This window comes from Macrobrachium rosenbergii, chromosome 22 (assembly GCF_040412425.1).
Source record: "Macrobrachium rosenbergii isolate ZJJX-2024 chromosome 22, ASM4041242v1, whole genome shotgun sequence".
Classification (NCBI taxonomy): domain Eukaryota; kingdom Metazoa; phylum Arthropoda; class Malacostraca; order Decapoda; family Palaemonidae; genus Macrobrachium; species Macrobrachium rosenbergii.
The window spans coordinates 48,805,891-48,825,890 of record NC_089762.1 but is presented as its reverse complement, the minus strand read 5'-3'; the positions used below and the strand labels follow the sequence as shown (position 1 = coordinate 48,825,890).

Here is a 20,000-nt window from a genome sequence, read left to right as displayed (position 1 = left end):
TAGGCCTACATGGTCTGTTAGGCCTGTCAGGCCTAGTACGGTCTTTGTCATGCTCTTAGAGAAAGCACAAAATCAGTATCTCCTATTCTAAAGTAATGTCGGCTCGAATAATTCAGTGTTATTCACTGTATAATGCACAAAAGGTTGATATACATTGTCACTTTTCCTCCCTAAGAATGGCAGGTTTTAATTCTACACTGGCATGTCAGTTAATCCTAAAATAACTATCGAAAATCGGGAATTAAAACCTACATAGAACCGAACGTCGTTTTGGTAGTATAGCTGCTACTGAAAAGTACTGAAAAGCATATCGAGAAGTATTTAAATTAGGAAAATAAATAGATGAACATATTCATCAACAACCCATCGCGACCGAAATGACATTACGAACGTACCGACCTATAAAACGAAAATTCTTGAGATTTTTCATACCAGTACAGCCGAGACCCATAATATTATCTTCCCTAACCATCACGCCCTTATCCACTGCAGCTCATTCAGAGTACCACCTTTGTTCCTAAGTCTTATCAATAAGGACAGAGATCGAAGAACAATCAGCTATGCCCGTCGTATTAGCGAAAGAATATTTTAACGGCTCTATACAGCAGTAAATAACAACGTTTAGAGACATGGTGCCGACTGGTGTGAACCACGTACAGCGGGCAATGCCAACCAAGCAATTCAGAATCAATCAACTGTCACGTTACGTTCGCGGTATATCGAGCGCCTTACCTTTGTTACGCCGTTTCTGTCTGAAGCCAAACAAAAAATTAACACAAATTCCAATCGGGTACTATCTGCTACTATCCGTCCTCTGCTTTCCCATTGAATGGGGGAAGAAATCTATACCGAAATTCAGGTTAGCAGGCCTTTATATTCGCTCCGTGACGTCACGTGCCCATGCGCAGTGCAAATTAGAGGTATCCGACTGGCAGCGTTCGCTCCCGACGATTTGCTAATATTCTCGTCTCCTCTCGTTTCATCTGGTTTATCGATCAGCCCGTTATGCTCATTGGTGGCTGCTTCCGTTTAACGGACGGACGTTTTATATGCGGACAACTGGTCCTTCGAAATTAGGAAGGAACGCTTTCGTCTAGGGCGTAATAAGTGTCGGGGAATGTTTTAGGTATTGTATTCTTGGCAACTCGTTCTGCAAGCCCGCGCGTTAAGTCGTAGCAATAAGGTCTAAAATTGAGCGTCAACTGGGTGGGACACTATTTAATTGGTATTGCTTACACTTTCTCCTCTCTCTCTCTCTCTCTCTCCCTCTCTCTCTCTACTTTTTTTTAATGCGTAGGATCATTATGGTTGTGCCCAGACGCCACTACACCGTCCTCTTCCTGATGCCGTGATAGTAGCGGACGTTTTGGTGATGCTGCACTCCACCGTCTCTTGGAGGAGGGAACTTAACGTTTGCTAAGATGGTTGGTTTTCTCCGATTTTTATCGCAATCCCTCTCTCGATTCCGCTCGTTATTTGGTATGGAAATTAGCAACGATGCATTTCATCAATTCCTGCTGTAAAATGTCAAGAAACGTAGGGGTTTCCGAGTGGTTTTCGTCTCTTAACTTGACCGTTGCTATAGTTACCACGGCAACGTTTGAAGTAAACACCGTCGGCTGCCTTTCGTGTTCTCAGTTATAGGAGAAAACTCAATAGTACTTTTCCGAGCGTGCATCTTCCTTTAGGCTTTGGGGTTGTGTTTTTCCGTGGGCTCAGGTTTTCGTTTATTTATATATTTATTTTATTTTATTTATTTTGTAATTTCAATAGTCTTTCCTGAAATATGAGTATAAATATTTGATGTTGATGGTCAGCACTGTTTCTTTTCGCCTTCACTGAATGATGACATTTTGATCCCACTTATTTTAGTTTTGTTAATATTTATTTTATTTATTTATTTATTTATTTTGTAATTTCAATAGTGTTTCCTGGTCAGCACTGTTTCATTTCGCCTTTACTGAATGATGACATTGTGACCCACATTTATTTTAGACTTTTGTTAACACTATACCGTATATACGATAATAATAATAATAATAATAATAATAATAATAATAATAATAATAATAATAATAATAATGCATTACGAACAAACATTTGCTTTGACCACGACTTAGGTTAATAATAATAATAATAATAATAATAATAATAATAATAATAATAATAATAATAATAATAATAATGTATTACGAACAAACATTTACTTTGACCACGACTTAGGTTTAATAATAATAATAATAATAATAATAATAATAATAATAATAATAATAATAATAATAATAATAATAATAATAATAATAATAAATTCCTACCACAAGACGCAATCCTGAGAATGTTTGGCACAGAGGCAGAATCCGAGGATGTTGGAGGAATTTTAGGATGATGCTCTGTCGACCTACTAACGAAGCTTCTCATCCCAGCTGATTCCTGTCCTTCAGTTTTTTAGCAATTTTTTTAATGGTTCTTCTTGGAAACTTCCGCTCCACTTTTTATCTTTTTTTTTTCTTTACGTTTCCTTTCTTCTGTTTATTTTTTTATCGTTGTTTTCTTGTTCCATTTGAGTCTGTGTCTTTTAACTTTCTTTATCTTTTAGTTGTTGTTTTTCTGGGTCGTCCACCAAAAGTATTTACTGACTTTTATATATATATATATATATATATAATTCCATGTATCCCGTAGGGGCGGTAGTGCCGTCAGTGCACCTCATGCGGTGCACTGTAGGCGTTACTTCAGCTTCATTGCAGCGTGCCCTCGGCCCCTAGCTGCAACCCCTTTCGTTCCTTTTACTGTACCTCCTTTCGTATTCTCTTTCTTCCATCTGACACTCCACCCTCTCTTAACAATTGGTTCATAGTGCGGCTGCTTTGATGTTTTCCTCCTGTTACGCCTTTCAGACCTTTTACTGTCAGTTTCCGTTTCAGCGCTGAATGACCTCATAGGATCCCAGTGCTTGGCCTTTGGCCTAAATTCTATATTCAATTCAGTTCAGTTGTATGTTTGTGCGTGATTTTATTGGGGTTAGATTTCTGAATTCTTCTATTTAACTTTGTCTTTTATTCTTTTAATTAATTTTACTTAAGATCCCTCTGATTAGTGGTTGCCTACATCATCTTTATTGAGCTGTTATGACTTTTCCCACATTCCTGTTATTGCTATTTTTCTTTTACGTTTGATACCCATTATTGTTTTCCTCTTGTTTTGATCTTTTGAGCTCCAGATTCCCTTCCTGGACCACCTTTAAGCTTCTGAGAACACCTTGTATAATTCCTGTGTCAACTGAGTCGCAATGGATTTTTCCAGAAATGCCCCAAAGCCTCCAGCCTCGATCCCTTCGTGGAATCGATCTCTGGTCAAGGGTAAAACTTTCCGTAAGACGTATGCGTATCCTCGTCCTTAAAAGTACTTCGTAAGTGTACTCAAGGGCCTCGCAAAAACTCATGCCCTCCGGCGCAGTGGCTACGCCGTTCGGGTGTACCTTGTGGCTGCCTGAGATCCACCTCTGCTCTGAAGTCTCACGGTCAAGAAAGACTTCAGGTTTTTATATATATATATATATATATATATATATATATATATATATATATATATATGTATAGAAATCATCAACACACAATCACGTGTGGAACAGAAATAAATTTCTGACTCACGTCGGGATCGAACCCAGGTCTCTCAGGTAGAAAGCAAGGGCGTTATCCGCTGGGCCACACAAGTCTAAAAGAAGTTGGAACCTGAGCAACTGCACCCAAGGAATTACCTGGGCAATAACTGCTTGCATACCAGCAGTGAGTCAGAAATTATATATATATATATATATATAGAGAGAGAGAGAGAGAGAGAGAGAGAGAGAGAGAGAGAGAGAGAGAGAGAGAGAGGGGGCGCTGGCCGGGAAAAGGGGTTGAACTTGCAGAAGAAAGCTGTGGACATGTAGAGTATTCAATATTATGATTAGAAAGGAAAAAGAGGTTTGAGTATAATGAGGTTTAGAAGAGTAGAAATCAAAGATATAAGTGAGGACAAAATACAGATGATAAGAACTGGAAAAGTTGAAAGAGAGAGAGAGAGAGAGAGAGAGAGAGAGAGAGAGAGACATGAATGAGCAGGTACATCTAGGAAATGAATGACGTAGCGCGCAGATGAAACTTAATTTGGGCCACTCTCCGGCTGACCCATTCTTCGTTGACCGTGTGATGTCTAAAGTCCATCCACTCCATTAAGGCATCACTTTCAATTGATGACCTTGGAATTTTCCTAGATGGTGACCCCCAAAAGGGTTTTCGGTGGTCGTTATTTAGGAATAATATTTCTCGGGGGTCATTATCTTCTTGATATTTACAGTCTTTTGTTTGTGTTCCATTTTTCTGTAAAAGAAAACTATTGCGCCGGCTTTGTCTGTCCGTTTGCACTATTTTCTGTCCGCCCTCAGATCTTAAAGACTACTGAGGCTAGAGGGCTGCAAATTGGTGTGTTGATCATCCACCCTTCAATCATCAAGCATACCAAATTGCAGTTCTGTAGCCTCAGTAGATTTTATTTTCTTTGAGGTTCAAGTTAGCCATAATTGTACTTCTGGCACCGCCATAGGTACCAACAACATAGGCCACCAGCGGGCCGTGGCTGAAAGTTTCATGTGTCGCGGGCTAAGAGTTTCGTGGGCCGTGACTGAAAGTTTCATACAGCATTATAAGCTGTACATAAAACTCAAATGATACATACCGGGTTAAAACCCTTGGGAACCACTGTCTAGGAAAGAGCCTATTACCTCAATCATTTCTCTGGAAACAAGTGAATAAGTGATGTCAGAGTTCGAATTGCCTTTACTCTTTCCGCTTTTGATAAAACCAGGCCCCTCTCACCTGCGGAGGGAAACAAGTATAGTCTTTTGTGAAATGACTGGTGTGATTTACGATTGCGTTTGATTGCGGTATAAATCAGAGGAATGGCTTCGGCTGAAAGGGCATGAGAGAGTGTGTGTGGTGAATTGGGGTGTTCCTGTCATTGCCTGGAATTGTGTTCAGCCATCTGAGATTGCAGTAAAGCGCTGTGACTGCTTATTTTTTTCAGTGGGTGGGAATTGTTATTGTGATTGTTGCAATTTTTGTTGGTAACTGCAGTTATTAACAGTAGTAGTGATGGCCTTCTTCTTCTTCTTCTTCTTCTTCTTCTTCTTCTTCTTCTTCTTCTTCTTCTTCTTCTTCTTCTTCTTCTTCTTCTTCTTCTTCTTCTTCTTCTTATTATTATTATTATTATTATTATTATTATTATTATTATTCATAAAAATCTCATAATAGCATGAATCACTAAAATGGTGAAAAAATCCACAGTGGTGTAGATATAAATATATATTTTAGAAATATAACATTATTATTATTATTATTATTATTATTATTATTATTATTATTATTATTATTATTATTATTATTATTATTATTATTATTATTATTATTTCTTACTTAATTACTAAGTGACTATTAGCTGCAGTGATGTCCTAGTCATCTCGTCGATAAATATACAAAAACCTTCAGAAGAAAAAAAAGCTGCTAAATCTGCCGTGTCATTTGCATGAAATGGCTTTGAAAAAAAAAACCTTAACTGACACCAACTCGGATTGTTTGTATTATCAATGTTTTTTTTTATAAACTCCTGATCGATTGAAAATATTTCTGCGGTTGTGGGTTTGAATATATACTATTTATAGCGGTAGATAATTGAAAGTGGGTGGCTGTGCATTGTGAACGCTTTTTTGCAATACCTGTGATCGTTATTCATATCAATACATGTTTATGTATTGATGCATTCATACATACTCAAATAATACTTTGCAAGCACAGAAGGAGACATAGAGTTCGAGGACTTACTTAGGAGATCAGAGAAGTTATATGACATTATTACTTTGCATATGGCCAGTAATAAACTGTACATCAAAGATATATACTTGATTACTTGATACACACATGTATATATATACATATATATGTATATATACATATATTTTATATATATATATATATATATATATATATATATATATATATATATATATACATATATCTTGTTAAATACAGAAGGGAATGAGGCTTAATTGATTCTAGAAGAGTATCGGAAAAATGAATTAACTAAACCAGTGATTTATGAGTTCACAATCCTTTCAATTATCATGTTGGAAAATAATCTGTAATCTATAATCGGTGCCCAATTGCCATCTACTGAATTATTATTAGGTTATGCTTTATAGATCTTGGCGTAATAATAAATTCTCTTGCCTGTTATTTCTGTGGTCCCAGATAAATTCTCTTGCCTGTGGGTGGTATTTCTGTGGTCCCTAGAGAGAGAGAGAGAGAGAGAGAGAGAGGAGGAGAGGGGGAGGGGAGGGGAGGGGTTGCATTTGCAGAGGAAAGTTTTGGACATGAAGAATATTCAATATTATGATTAGACAGGTAAAGAGGTTAAAGTATAATGAGGTTTAAAAGAGTAGAAATCAAAGATAACAGTGAGGACGGAATACGGATAATAAGAACTGGAGAGAGAGAAAGCTGAGAGAGAGAGAGAGAGAGAGAGAGAGAGAGAGAGAGAGAGAGAGAGAGATCACCAAAAATCACCCCCAATCCCTCAATCATGATCGTTTTCTTACTTAATTCTTGGTACCGCAAACCGCAATGACCCACGAAAATTCACGGCCCCCCTCTGCTGCAGACCTTGGCGGTGACGAATATGACATGTGAATGTGCTTTCCATGGCATTGTGGGTAATAATAAATGGTGGGAGTGAAATTTGTTTGTGGTGCCCTGATAAGAAGGGAACGCTTTCTATTTTTGAAAAGGTGAATCATGCTGGTCTCTCTCTCTCTCTCTCTCTCTCTCTCTCTCTCTCTCTCTCTCTCTCTCTCTCTCTCTCCCTTTTCGAATTGTGGAATCAGGAAGAAAATTACTGTATACATAGCGCTCTCTTCTTCAGCCTAGAAAATGTGCATCATATTAGTTCTCTCTCTCTCTCTCTCTCTCTCTCTCTCTCTCTCTCTCTCTCTCTCTCTCTCTCTCTCTCAGAGACAGACTTTTTGCCCGAAAAAAGGAACAATTGTTGACAGATCTTCAGACTCTTTGCTTGATTGACCAAAAAAAAAAGGAACAATTATCGACAGAGACTTTGATTAACCAAAAAAAAGGAACAATTATCGACAGAGAGACAGACTTTGATTGCCCAAAAAAGGAACAATTGTTGACAGAGACAGACTTTGCTTGACCAAAAAAAAAAGGAACAGTTATCGACAGAGAGAGACAGGCTTTAAAACAAAGAGGTCAGGTGAAGAAAGGTAACAAAACATCTGAGCTTATAAGGAAATCCAACCTGATTTTGAGAAAAAAAAAAAATTTACACCAGCAAACTAATCAACTAACCTTATATTGTTCAAATGTAACTGAATTCATTATTTCTTAGCATTTATTTCCTCGCTCGTTTATGCAAGAAGGGAATAACAGAATGCAACTAATAGGAATAAACTTTTCATATTAATCTATAAACTCTTTATAGCAGCAGTATGGCGGCAAGGGTTGCATTGTATAAGTTAAAATCATGAGCCCAAAAGCTATTAAGCCTTCTGTTAGGATACAGAGATCTTTGCTGACATGCCTCAGAATGTGTGACCTATTTACTTCCTCGTGTTCTCTTAATGTTGATTTATTTGTTTATTTTTCTTATTATTGTTCACATATAACATTTATTACTATTATTATTATATCCCCAAATAAGGATTTTTCTCCGGAGAATTTTCTTAGTGACCGAGTTATAAAACATTCTTTTGATCGCAGAATAATGTGTGTACACATTGTAAATAATAATAATGAAGCATATCATCATATAAGATATTTAAAATTAAGCATTCCGTCCCCACACAAAAATGAGAGAATTTATCATCTCCTCATTGTTCTCGTGTGGGAACCACTACAGTCATAATTACAAACAGCATTAAAATGATGCCTAACAACGATAACATCGGCACGACGATCATGCATCGCCCATGCCCGCGGTAGGTGGCATACTTTGGATGCCTTTCAATTATCATCAATCATTAACTGAGTCTTTTGTTTTGTTTGGGTGACGTCACCGCTCGAGCTCCAATCTCGCGCGCACCGCAACAGCACTGTTTTTGCCTTTGTCACTTCTCGCCGTTTAGATTTGCATCTTTGACTGGGTGGGCCATTGGCCCAAATTTCTGATCATTTCCCATGTGGGACCTCGATCGTGATGCACGACGAAAGTTCCAAGGGGCCACCGATATTGTAACAAGGAAGAGCAAAAGCGTGAATAATTGCTCTGCAATCCAGCGGTTTTCAAGGAATTATTATTATTATTATTATTATTATTATTATTATTATTATTATTATTATTATTCAGAAGATGAACCCTATTCATATGGAACAAGCCCACCAAAGGGGCCATTGATTCGAAATTCAAGCTTCCGAAGAATATTAAGGTGTTCATGAGGAAGAATTAAGAAAAGGTACAAAGGAATTTTCGCAATTCCAGTATCTATACCTGGATCAGGATATAGCTTTCCTCAAAGAATTTAGTTATCAAAAGGAATTTAAGGATAAGAATAATGCACCTGTAAAAAAGAGTCCCTGAACCTTTATGGACTTTTCCTATAACTGAATTTCCATAAAATTAAGTCATCAATTCTCTTGTAATAATTATTAATAGTGGAGCGGAACGTATTCATTCCTAATTCGATATTTACACGCACAATTAAACGTCAACAAAAACACAGTATACCTTTGTATGAGATCCGCTCCACTTCTACGCCAAACCAGTCACTTCCTAGAGATTTGTTTTCATTATAAATAACTTCAGCTAGATAGGTCAAAGTGAATATAAGTGGTCACGTGACTTCCGACCTTCGCTCTGGTATGATATGGCGTTGTGTCTGCCCATCTGAAGGCGTAATATTATCATCATCAGCCTAAAACGTCTTTTGAATAAATAAAAATATGATCTGTTTTATAATCTATTTCCTGTGTCGTTAGAAGGACTTGACGCCATTAAGGATGCATTGAATCCGATGGAGATTAATGACGAGGTTATTATCGCATTGATTGCTAATGATTCCTAATTACCATGGTGAGGGGGGGGGCCGCCTCCCAGCCTCCCCCACCCCCCCGCTTCGTACGTTTCGTGGTTATTTCTTCCTTGTTTCTGCCTATCTTCGTTGCTTTACTTACAATACCGTTTTTGTTAGTTTTCTGTAAATGAAAACTATTGTGCTGGCTTTGTCTGTCCGTCCGCACTTTTTCTGTCCGCAATTTATTGTCCGCACTTTTTCCTGTCTGCACTATTTCTGTCCGCACTTTTTCTGTCCGCCCTCAGATCTTAAAAACTGCTGAGGCTAGAGGGCTGCAAATTGGTATGTTGATCATCCACCCTCCAATCATCAAACATACCAAATTGCAGCCTTCTAGCCTCAGTATCTTTTATTTCATTTAAGGTTAAAGTTAGCCATAGTCGTGTCTGGCAACGATATAGAACAGGCCACCACCTGCTCATACAGCACTATACCGAGACCACCGAAAGATAGATCCATTTTCGGTGGCCTTGATGATACGCTGTACAGAAAACTCGATTGCGCCGAAGAAACTTCGGTTTTTCTTACTGGGCCCGGTTGTCACATCAATGTCACCAATTGATTTGCTTTGTCCCCCGAACAATTTTCTTATTTGTACGCTACTTATTCCTTGATTAACCTTGGAAAAGAAGATGCGAAAGTCCCTTCCGGATGCAGGAAATCACACAATGCAGAGCAATTTGGGTCAATAATTGTACAATTGCTTCGTAGACGGGTTGGATTGCGAGATGAGATTGCGCTCTTGTTAATGATGGTGATGGCAGGAAGGTAGAAGAGGAGAAATGACGTGATTCTGTTGATGATGTTGATGATGATAGTGAATTAGAATGACGATGGTGATAGGAAGTTGTACGAGAGGACATGATGTAGACAACTCTGACAATGATGATGGTGAACGAGGGAGATGTGAATGGAAGCTGCTGAAAATGATAATGATAAAGGGTGAAGAAGAAGGCTAATCATAAAAACACGGAATAAAAGAGGGAATAATGATGATGATGATGGTGACAAAGAAGCGGTGTTACTGACGAAATTCATTCATGATGTAATGATATAATAGCAAGAAAGGAATGTAAATAAAGATGGTGATGATGATGATGATAATAGGTAACTAAAATTAACCAAGAGTAAAATTCATGGTAATGACAAAGACAGTACAATGACAAGGAGGATAATGAGAGAGAATGAAGGAGAGAAAACCTTGTCAATAGACGTCATTAGCAATCAATGCGATAATTATCTCATCAAAGGCCGCCACTAGGTTTAATAATCAGATAATCCATTAGAGGTAATGAGTAATTCCCGTTGGCTATCCATACCCGATGCGAAATCACTGTTCTCCCTGGCGTGCCTTCGTAAAGAACAAGAGCCCCCTAGGAAGGTAGTGCCGTCAGTGTACCTCATGCGGTGCACTGTAGGCATTACTTGAGGTTCTATGCAGCGTGCCTTCCTTTGGCCCCTACCTGCAACCCCTTTTATTCCTTTTACTGTACCTCCTTTCATATTCTCTTTCTTCCATCTCTCTATCCACTCTCTCCTCACAGTTGTTTCATAGTGCAACTGCGAGGCTTTTCTACTCTGTTTCCATTTCAGCGCTGAATGACCTCATAGGTCCCAGTGCTTGGCCTTTGGCCTGAATTCTCAGTCAGTCAGTCACAGAGCAAGAGGTATTACCGATTCTTATTGGCTTTTATTTCATGTAGTTGTTAAGTGGTAAAGAGCTTAAAATTTTAGCTCGGTATCGTTAGAAAATAGAAGACTTGGAAAAGTAGGTATATTGATGTTGTATTGCAGTTTGTGGGTCGCTGTATTTGCCCCGATATTTTTTTTTTTATTGCATCGCTAATTGTTTTTATTTTACCGCTATTTTTCACAGCACTGTTGTTGTTTTACCGCTATTTTTCGATTTCATTGTTGTTGTTTTATTGTTGTTGTTCATGTACTTGTTGTTTTATGGCTATTTTGCGTATCATTATTGATATTTTACCTCTGTTTTTTCACATTCTTGTTGTTTTACCGCTATTTTTCATGTCATTGTTGGTTTATATATTTTACTTATTTCTAGTTCCAGATGAAGCAACTCCTGCCTCCACCAGCTCACATCCAAGCTCATGAAGAAGAGTGAAGATGTCATTGCTTTGCTGTTTTACTGCCATGAAGAGTACCAAGAGATGTCATTTTCTCATATCACCAAACATTACCAGATTGTTGTTATTTTACCACTGTTTTCATTTATCATCTTTTTTGTCTTTTCATTCAACATGCCATTTACCACTGTTTTTCATAGCTTAGTTATTTTACTACTGTTTTTGATGTCACTGTTGTTATTTTACCGCTGTTTTTCACATCCTTGTTATTTTACAACTGGTTTTTCATATCATTATTATTTTGCCATTGTTTTTCATATTGTATAGGCAATGGAACTGTTCCGCATTATCTAAGAAAACAAATCTCAGCCTCTCTTCATAGATCTATTCTACCCCGAAGGCTGGTCAGGGAACTCTCAAAGCCCGTGCACAAACTGCGCCACTGACCACTTTCTCGTGCGCAGTTTCTCGCTTCCAGGATATTCCTTCTACACTAGCTGTTTTGTGCTGTGAAGGTCTACTTACCCATTCACTTCGTTCCTGACATATATATTATATCTTGAACTTTTAGCCAGCCTTCATTCTTTATGATGTCTTTTCACTTGAGCTATCCTTGCCATTTCATCTTTGTGTTTCCATATTTCTTACCTTTTAAGTTTTCTGTAAAAGAAAGCTATTGTGACGCTGCATTTTGTTATTTTCTGTCTGTCTGTTTTTGCACCGCTGTTTTTTTCTGTCCGCACTTTTTCTGTCCGTCCTCAGATCTCAAAACCTACTGAGGCTACAGGGCTTCAAATTGGTATGTTGATCATCCACCCTCCAATCATCAAACATACCAAATTGCAACCTTTTTAGCCTCTGTGGTTTTTATTTTATTGAAGGTTAAAGTTTGCCATGGTCGTCTTGCGTCTGGTACCAACTGTAGTTTTTATTTTATTTAAGATTAAAGTTAGTCTGATCATGGTGCCAGCAACAACACAGGCCACCACCTGGCCGTGGCTGAGAGTTCCATACAACATTATACGCTGTACAGAAAACTCGATTGCGCCGAAGAAACTTCGGCGCATTTTTTACTTGTTTCTTCCTTCTTCCAAATATACTACACAGTCGGCTCATTTCAACAACCCGTTTTATTTATTCCATTTCAGCATCCCAAAATCATAGCTATAAAATGAAATTAGCTATGTCCCTTCATACATACTTAAACTAGTAAATAATAATTCCTCATACTTAAACCAGCAAATCATAATTCCTTTAATAACTCCAAAGTTTACGTGATTTAAATTCTTCCGCACTCAAACGTAAAGAACACAAATATATATTGTTTAAAAATACCCAACATTGCTCGCCAACATTAAAATCCGTGAATATTAATGAATCAACAGGTGAGGGGGAACGAAAGGACCCATTGTTTCCGGTCCTAAGCCTTTTATTCGGTGGTAGATGGAAAAAGCCTCCGTGGCCCGGGGCGTGGGGGTGAAGGCGGTCTTGTCTATAGGAGGAAGTGTGGATGGGGGAAAGGGCGTGGGTGAAGGGGAGATGTATGGGGAGATAGAGTAGAGGAAAGAAAAAAACGGAAGGGAAGCTTTCACCTATGTCTGTTATGCAAGTGTTTCGTAATATCTGTGTTTTGGTACGTTTCTTTTTTTAGTTTTCTGTAAGAGGAAACCTATTGCGCCGGCTTTGTCTGTCCGTCCGCACTTTTTTCTGTCCGCGCTTTTTCTGTCCGCCCTCGTGTCTTAAAAACTACTGAGGCTAGAGGGCTGCAAATTGGTATGTTGATCATCCACCACTAAGTCATCAAACATACCAAATTGCAGCCCTCTAGCATCAGTAGTTTTTATTTTATTCAAGGTTAAAGTTAGCCATAATCGTGCTTCTGGCAACGCTTTAGGATAGGCCACCACCGGTCCGTGGTTAAAGTTTCGTGGGCCACGGCTCATACAGCATTATCCCGAGACCACCGACAGATATATCCGTTTTCGGTGGCCTTGATTATACGCTGTAACGGCTGTACAGAAATTCGATTGCGCCGAAGAAACCTCGGCTCATTTTTTACTTATTTCCAGTCAATGGCCCCTTGGGTGTGCTTGTTACATGTGAATAGGGTTCATCTACTGAAACAATAATAATTTGTTTATCTCTTTATGTATTTATCTGTTTATTGAATCATTTCGATTTATTTGTTATGTATCTGTTCTGGTCTTCGCTCTTGAACGTCCCTTGTGGGAAACTTCTGCAATGTCAGCCTTTGGCCTAAATTCTATATTCAATTCAGTTCAGCTTGGAGGAGGATCCAAAGTAGTTGGTGTAGAATGGCTGTCTACGAGAGGTGGCAGAATTTAGAAAAAAAAACAGATGCAGTGTCACTTAAGGCTTTGGGGGATAAAGTGTAATGGTTTGTTTACAAAGGCGAGAGCTTAAGTAAGCTGCCGAGAATCGAGTGATTGGGCGATAAGACAATTGAAAGGGAATAGTAGGAAGAATATGGAAATCGGAGAATGGGAATTTTTAAAGGAATTTGAAAATCTTGTGGATGATGGTAGGATAAGGGAACAGGTGATCCCAGGATAGGTTAACCATATATATGTATTTATATGTATATGTATGTATATATATATGCACATATTTATGTACTTAATATACATAATATATATATATATATATATATATATATATATATATATATATATATATATATATATATATATATATATATATATATTATATATTACAAAGATTTTGCTGTACATTTTAATAGAATGTTTACATGAAAAACAAATTCGTTGTGTTGCTCTCTTGTACTGATTGACACTGATCGTGTTTTCCCCGATCCTGCATTCTTCAGGGACACAGGATATCAAAGTTATGACATATTTTTTTGTCGCGGACAGAATACTGCAGAATTCTTCCCCATAAATTTTTTTATTCCTGTTGGTAAACAAAATTTCGCCCTTGACGAATCAGTGAGAGGTTCAAGTGGCCTAAATACCTCCCTTTTCTTGGAAGACGTTTCTTTAGTGGCATCTTTTTGTTTCTTTAAATGTTGTAATGTTCGTTTTCATTAAAGAAATAAACTTTTTCTTGTGATTTTTTTTTTGGGCGCAGTTGGGGGAAGTCGATCTTATTTTTGCTAAAGTTAGAAATAAATCTTAGAGTTAACCTTGTTTTTGCTAAAGTTAGAAATAAATCTTGAGAGAGAGAGTTAACCTTATTTTTGCTAGTTAGAAATAAATCTTGATGGGAGAGAGAGAGAGAGAGAGAGAGAGAGAGAGAGAGAGAGAGAGAGAGAGAGAGAGAGTTAGTTACCTTATTTTAACCTTGAAATAAATCTTTTGGAGAAGTTAGAAATAAATCTTGAGAGAGAGGGAGAGTTAACCTTATTTTTGCTAAAGTTAGAAATAAATCTTGAGAGAGAGAGAGAGAGAGAGAGAGAGAGAGAGAGAGAGAGAGAAAGTTAACCTTATTTTTGCTAGAGTTAGAAATAAATCTTGGTGGAGAGAGAATTTCTTTGATGAGAGAGAGATTTAACCTTAGCTAAAGTTAGAAATAAATCTTGGTGGAGAGAGAATTTCTTGATGGAGAGAGAGAGAGAGAGAGAGAGAGAGAGAGAGAGAGAGAGAGAGAGAGAGACCGTAATCCCCGCCCCGAAAGCTAATTCTAAAGCAATATAAACAAGCGAGCGGGAACTCCACCAAGAAAAGGTTAAAATATTTAAAAACCTCCAGGTTAATTGACATGGACAGGTGCGAAGCCAAGGTCATAAGTCGTAAATACGTAACTTCGCCCAAGTTGAACCACATTGGGTTTCTTCTCCGCGAAATAATCAGATGCCTGTAAACTTTAACCCGTTTTAAGTGGCCACACTTGCTTAGGATTCATCAACCCAGTGGCCCAGATTCAGCCTTGGGTATGTATGAGAGTTTTGAAAACACAATAATTCTTGTGAAAATACAATAATTCTTGTGTATGTGCTTGTTAATCTGCGTGTGTGTGGATGTGTATACGTAACACACACATACATATACATATACATACATACATTTATATATATATATATATATATATATATATATATATATAAATATATATGTATATATATTTATAATATATATATGTGTTTGCATATATACAAATATATATATTTGTAGGTCTGTTGCTTAGCAGATAAAATACAATGCAATTACTCAATACAATACCATTTTACTCACATGTATACATATACATGTATATATATATGTATATATAATATTTATAAGATATATATGTGTGTGCATATATACAAATACATATATTTGTAGGTCTGTTGTTTGGCAGATAAAATACAATGCAATTACTCAATACAATACCATTTTACTCTTATGTCATCATTATTGGCATGTATGTGTATGTGTGTTTGTGATAAGAGGTCAAAAGGAGATAAGCACCTCATGTATAGTGATGAAAAGACAAATTGGATATTGATGGTTTTGATACTGAACAGACATATTTTTATTTGGTTGTGATAACCGATTGCGTTATGGAGGCCGGGTCATAAACCTTACAGAATTGATATCTATCAAATTTGAAAGGACGTACTGTCGTAATCGGGCGACTTAAGATTATATATATTTATATATATAATATATATGTATATTTATATATATTTATATATATTTTTATTTTTATTTATATATATACAGTATATATATATTTATTTGTATATATATATTTTTATATTTATATATGTGTATATATATAAATATATACATATATATATATATATATATATATATATATATATATATATATATATATATATATCTAGAGTGAAAAACATCTTCACGAATACTGACACATAGTGGTAGAATTTAAGAAATGAAAAAACATAAATATATATATATAAAATGAAAAAACTCACGCCTGATAAACCAAATAAAAAAAAATATATGGAGAGAGTAGCAGAAAGCCCATTAGACTCTGAGGTCAGTGCTCCATTTACAAATCTCGTTTATCTATTCGGGTTGAATCACACCTTTGCTTTAGGCCCAGGGGAAACTTACTTCCTTAAAATGCCAAAGATTTACAAATTTCTTTCGAACGTACATGAGCTTTCTTTTAATGAAAGTGCTTTCTATTTCTTTTCTGTGTATTATTAGAATAAACTTACCTTTTTAGCCTTGTCCAGTTGGTATTATGATTGTTCACACTAACATGAACGAAAATCACACTGCTTTGTGCGTGTCTTATACATTTTTTTTATGGTGTTAGAGTCTCTTATTTTCTTTTGCCAATGATTTTCCAGGGTAACCAATATTAAACTTATCAAATGACTTGCTATGGATATGATATAAACATCTTTTAGTAGCATGGGGGATTTTGTTATTATAGATGTCAGAAAAGAGAAGAAGATTTTTTGGTATAAGAAAAAGTTTCGGTAATGGAGTGTGATTCATCCTAATAAATCTTCCTGAAGCTTTCCAGTTAATCAGTGACTCAGCTGCTGAGACTTTTGAATCTTTTAAACCTTTTGAATATGGACAGATGAAATGGAGGTGTGCAGGTCAGATAATAAATTTTACTGAAGGTTATTGACTCTTTGTGATAAAGGTCTTCTGGAAGAGACCATAAATTTCTAAAAAAATGTTAATATACGAGCTTGATGGCCAGCACTACGCTGCGCTGGAACCTGGTGCTGGGAGGAGGGTGGATGTGTCATGTCTCCCCTACCCTCCCGATCCCCTACCTACCCCGCCTTCACCCGGGGTGGACAAACAGGTTTGCAGGAGGAGGGTGGATGTGTCATGTCTCCCCAACCCTCCTGATCCCACCCTACCCCGCCCTCACCTGGTGCGGAAAAACAGGTTTGCAGGAGGAGGGTGGATGTGTCATGTCTCCCCTATCCTCCCGATCCCCTACCTACGCCCCTAATCCCCTACCTACCCCACCCTCACCAGGGGCGGACAAACAGGTTTGCAGGAGGAGGGTGGATGTGTCATGTCTCCCATACCCTCCCGATCCCCTACCTACCCCGCCCTCACCCGGGGCGGACAAACAGCTTTGCATGAGGAGGGTGGATGTGTCATGTCTCCCCTACCCTCCCGATCCCCTACCTACCTCCCGGGCTGACAAACAAGAAAGATCCATTTGGATTTTATTATTATAGTTTTTTTTAAATTGAGGTTTAGCAAGTTGGACCGAGTGGTTTGATATAAGAAACTGGAGTGAAGAACTCATAAAAGTAAAGATTTGAAGACGCGGATGGCAGAAACACGAGTTAGCAAGTGCGGCATATTCCACCGTGATGACAGTTATGGTGCATAAATATTCGGGTGAATCACGAATATATTTGTTTATGTGCTGACGGAGGGAGATGTCTCAGAGTTCAACCTGCTTCGGTTCCAGACCAGGCCATTAGGCCAAAACGTCAGTCAAGGTTGTTTTTTTTTTTTTATTAAAGGAATGACGAAATTTGAAAGGCATCAGTAATCCAATCGTGGTAATAATTCTCATTTCTTTTTCATACATGATTGCTGCGTCTATGCTACCTCCTTGCACACTCATACTCCAGATTTAGCTGCTAGTACAGTCTGAGTGTGTATAATTATATATTAATGTGTATGCATAATTTCACTTTCTAGTTATCGCATAAATCCAAGGATTTTTGCCCTCAATCAATAAGTGCCAAATACCATAATCTAATCACCAGATAGTTCGGGTCTCACAAAAGCGTTATAGCTTCCATTAGCCTTTTATCAGGAGGCTCCGTGACTAATACGGCCTTCAGAATCAAACGTAATCAGCTTACGAAATAATCAGTTATCACCGAGTGTTTGTGCATCCGCGGTTGATGAGTGTTTTTGTAAATTTTGTCCAACACTTCGGGTCTTCCCCCAAGGACCAGCATTGTTAAATCCTGTCTTTACTTTCTGGTTTAAGAGCACTGAATAGGATCCCTATTTTGGAATATGGTCGGGAAAGTCTGCTTTTCACTACGAACTGTCTTTCTGTTTGGTTTTATTTGATCGGAAGCGGGGTGCCGCAGGGGCCGTCGCTTGTCCGAATGTTATTCGTTTAGAGCAGTGGTTCTCACCCAGGGGGAATTCCTCACTAGGGGGGGAATTGTAACCAAGGATTTTTTAGCATTATATGCATATTATTGGGAATGCACCTTTTGAGGCAGACAGTTTTGGGAAAGGGGAGGAATGACATTCTGAAATATGGTGAAAGGGTGCATGGGCCAAAGAAGGTTGAGAACCACTGTTCAGAGGGATTCGGTTTCTGAAGCTCTCATAGTTGGTGACATGGAACTTTCTCTTTCTTCTGTATGCCCTGTATTGTATAACCTGGCTCTGTTTAAGAGACTGGTAAGCTGTTGCCTGAGAAGGGAGAGAGAGAGAGAGAGAGAGAGAGAGAGAGAGAGAGAGAGAGAGAGAGAGATTAGCAAGGTAATACCTTATTTACAATCCAAAATATCGCAGCCAGACTAAATGTCACAAGATGAGACGACGAAGTCATAACAGCGATGTTAGGAATGTTGAAGAGTACAATCTCATACGTATATCTATCTATCTGTCTATATGTATACATAATATATGTATATATACATACATACATATATATGTGTGTATATATTTATATATGTATATATATATACACATTTACATAAATAAACGCACTGGCTCGTCTCAACAATATATTCGCTTTCATTACTGCTCTATTTAAGATAAGGTCAGCAATGAACACGGGGGGCCCGATAAATTCCTGATGACGATATCTGGGATCAGGTTATCAAGACATTATCTTGTATTGTACTGATTGGTAGACACATGCAGTCTTTCACTTTTCTCCATCTTCACTAACATCATTCTGTTTACAAGCCAACTGGTGGACTACCCTTCCCCTCCCCCCACCCCTATTCTCTCTCTCTCTCTCTCTCTCTCTCTCTCTCTCTCTCTCTCTCTCTCTCTCTCTCTCTCTAAAACCAAAGCACGACCCAAACATTCGACAAACTACCAAGTACGGTCTGTCCATCCGCACTTTTTCTGTCCGCCCTCAGATCTTGAAGACTACTGAGGCTAGAGGGCTGCAAACTAGCATGTTGATCATCCACCCTCCAGTCATCCAACGTAACCGATTGCAGCCCTCTAGCCTCAGTAGTTTCTATTTTATTTAAAGTTGAATTTAGCCATAATCGTGCTTCTGGCAACGATATAGGACAGACCACCAACGGGCCGTGGTTAAAGTTTCATGGGCCGCGGCTCATACAGCACTATACCGAGACCCGAAATATAGATCTATTTTCGGTGGCCTTGATTATACGCTGTAGGGGCTGTACAAAAAAAAAAAAAAAAAAAAAATATATATATATATATATATATATATATATATATATATATATATATATATATATATATATATTCGGTCATTTCAAGAAAACGATAATGTTATCTCGTATATAATTCTGCCCTAAAATGGAAAACTGCAGTGTCTGCAAAATTTTCGAAATTGAGATATGCCACTATTGGGCTCGTGAAACACTAATACCCAAATTACCTCAGTTTCAGAATGATTCTTCTTCAATGCTTTCCACGAGTATTTAAGGGGTCCCATTTGCAGTATCTGCAAAATCAGCAGTAAGGCAAGGAAAAGCTGCAGTATCTGCAAAATTTTTCTTAGTTTTATATTTTTGCAGATACTGCAGTTTTCCATTTTAGGGCAGAGTTGAGAAAGATATTTCTCAACTCAACTGTGATATCTTGAGAGAATCTGGCGTCGCAACGATTATGGTCACCGTCATAGGTGGAGTTTTAGAAGAG

General features: G+C 37.7%; 2 protein-coding genes across 2 annotated transcripts in view; one reads left to right on the top strand and one right to left on the bottom strand.

Moving 5' to 3' along the window:
• LOC136850859 (glutamine synthetase-like) overlaps window positions 1-954 on the bottom strand; it is a 6,554-nt gene extending 5,600 nt beyond the window's left edge. Inside the window, exon 1 of the mRNA XM_067124892.1 lies at window positions 733-954. The gene's annotated coding sequence lies outside the window, so the exon portion shown is untranslated. The remainder of the gene's footprint in view (window positions 1-732) is intronic.
• pug (pug C-1-tetrahydrofolate synthase, cytoplasmic) overlaps window positions 1-20,000 on the top strand; it is a 168,307-nt gene that overhangs the window by 51,890 nt on the left and 96,417 nt on the right.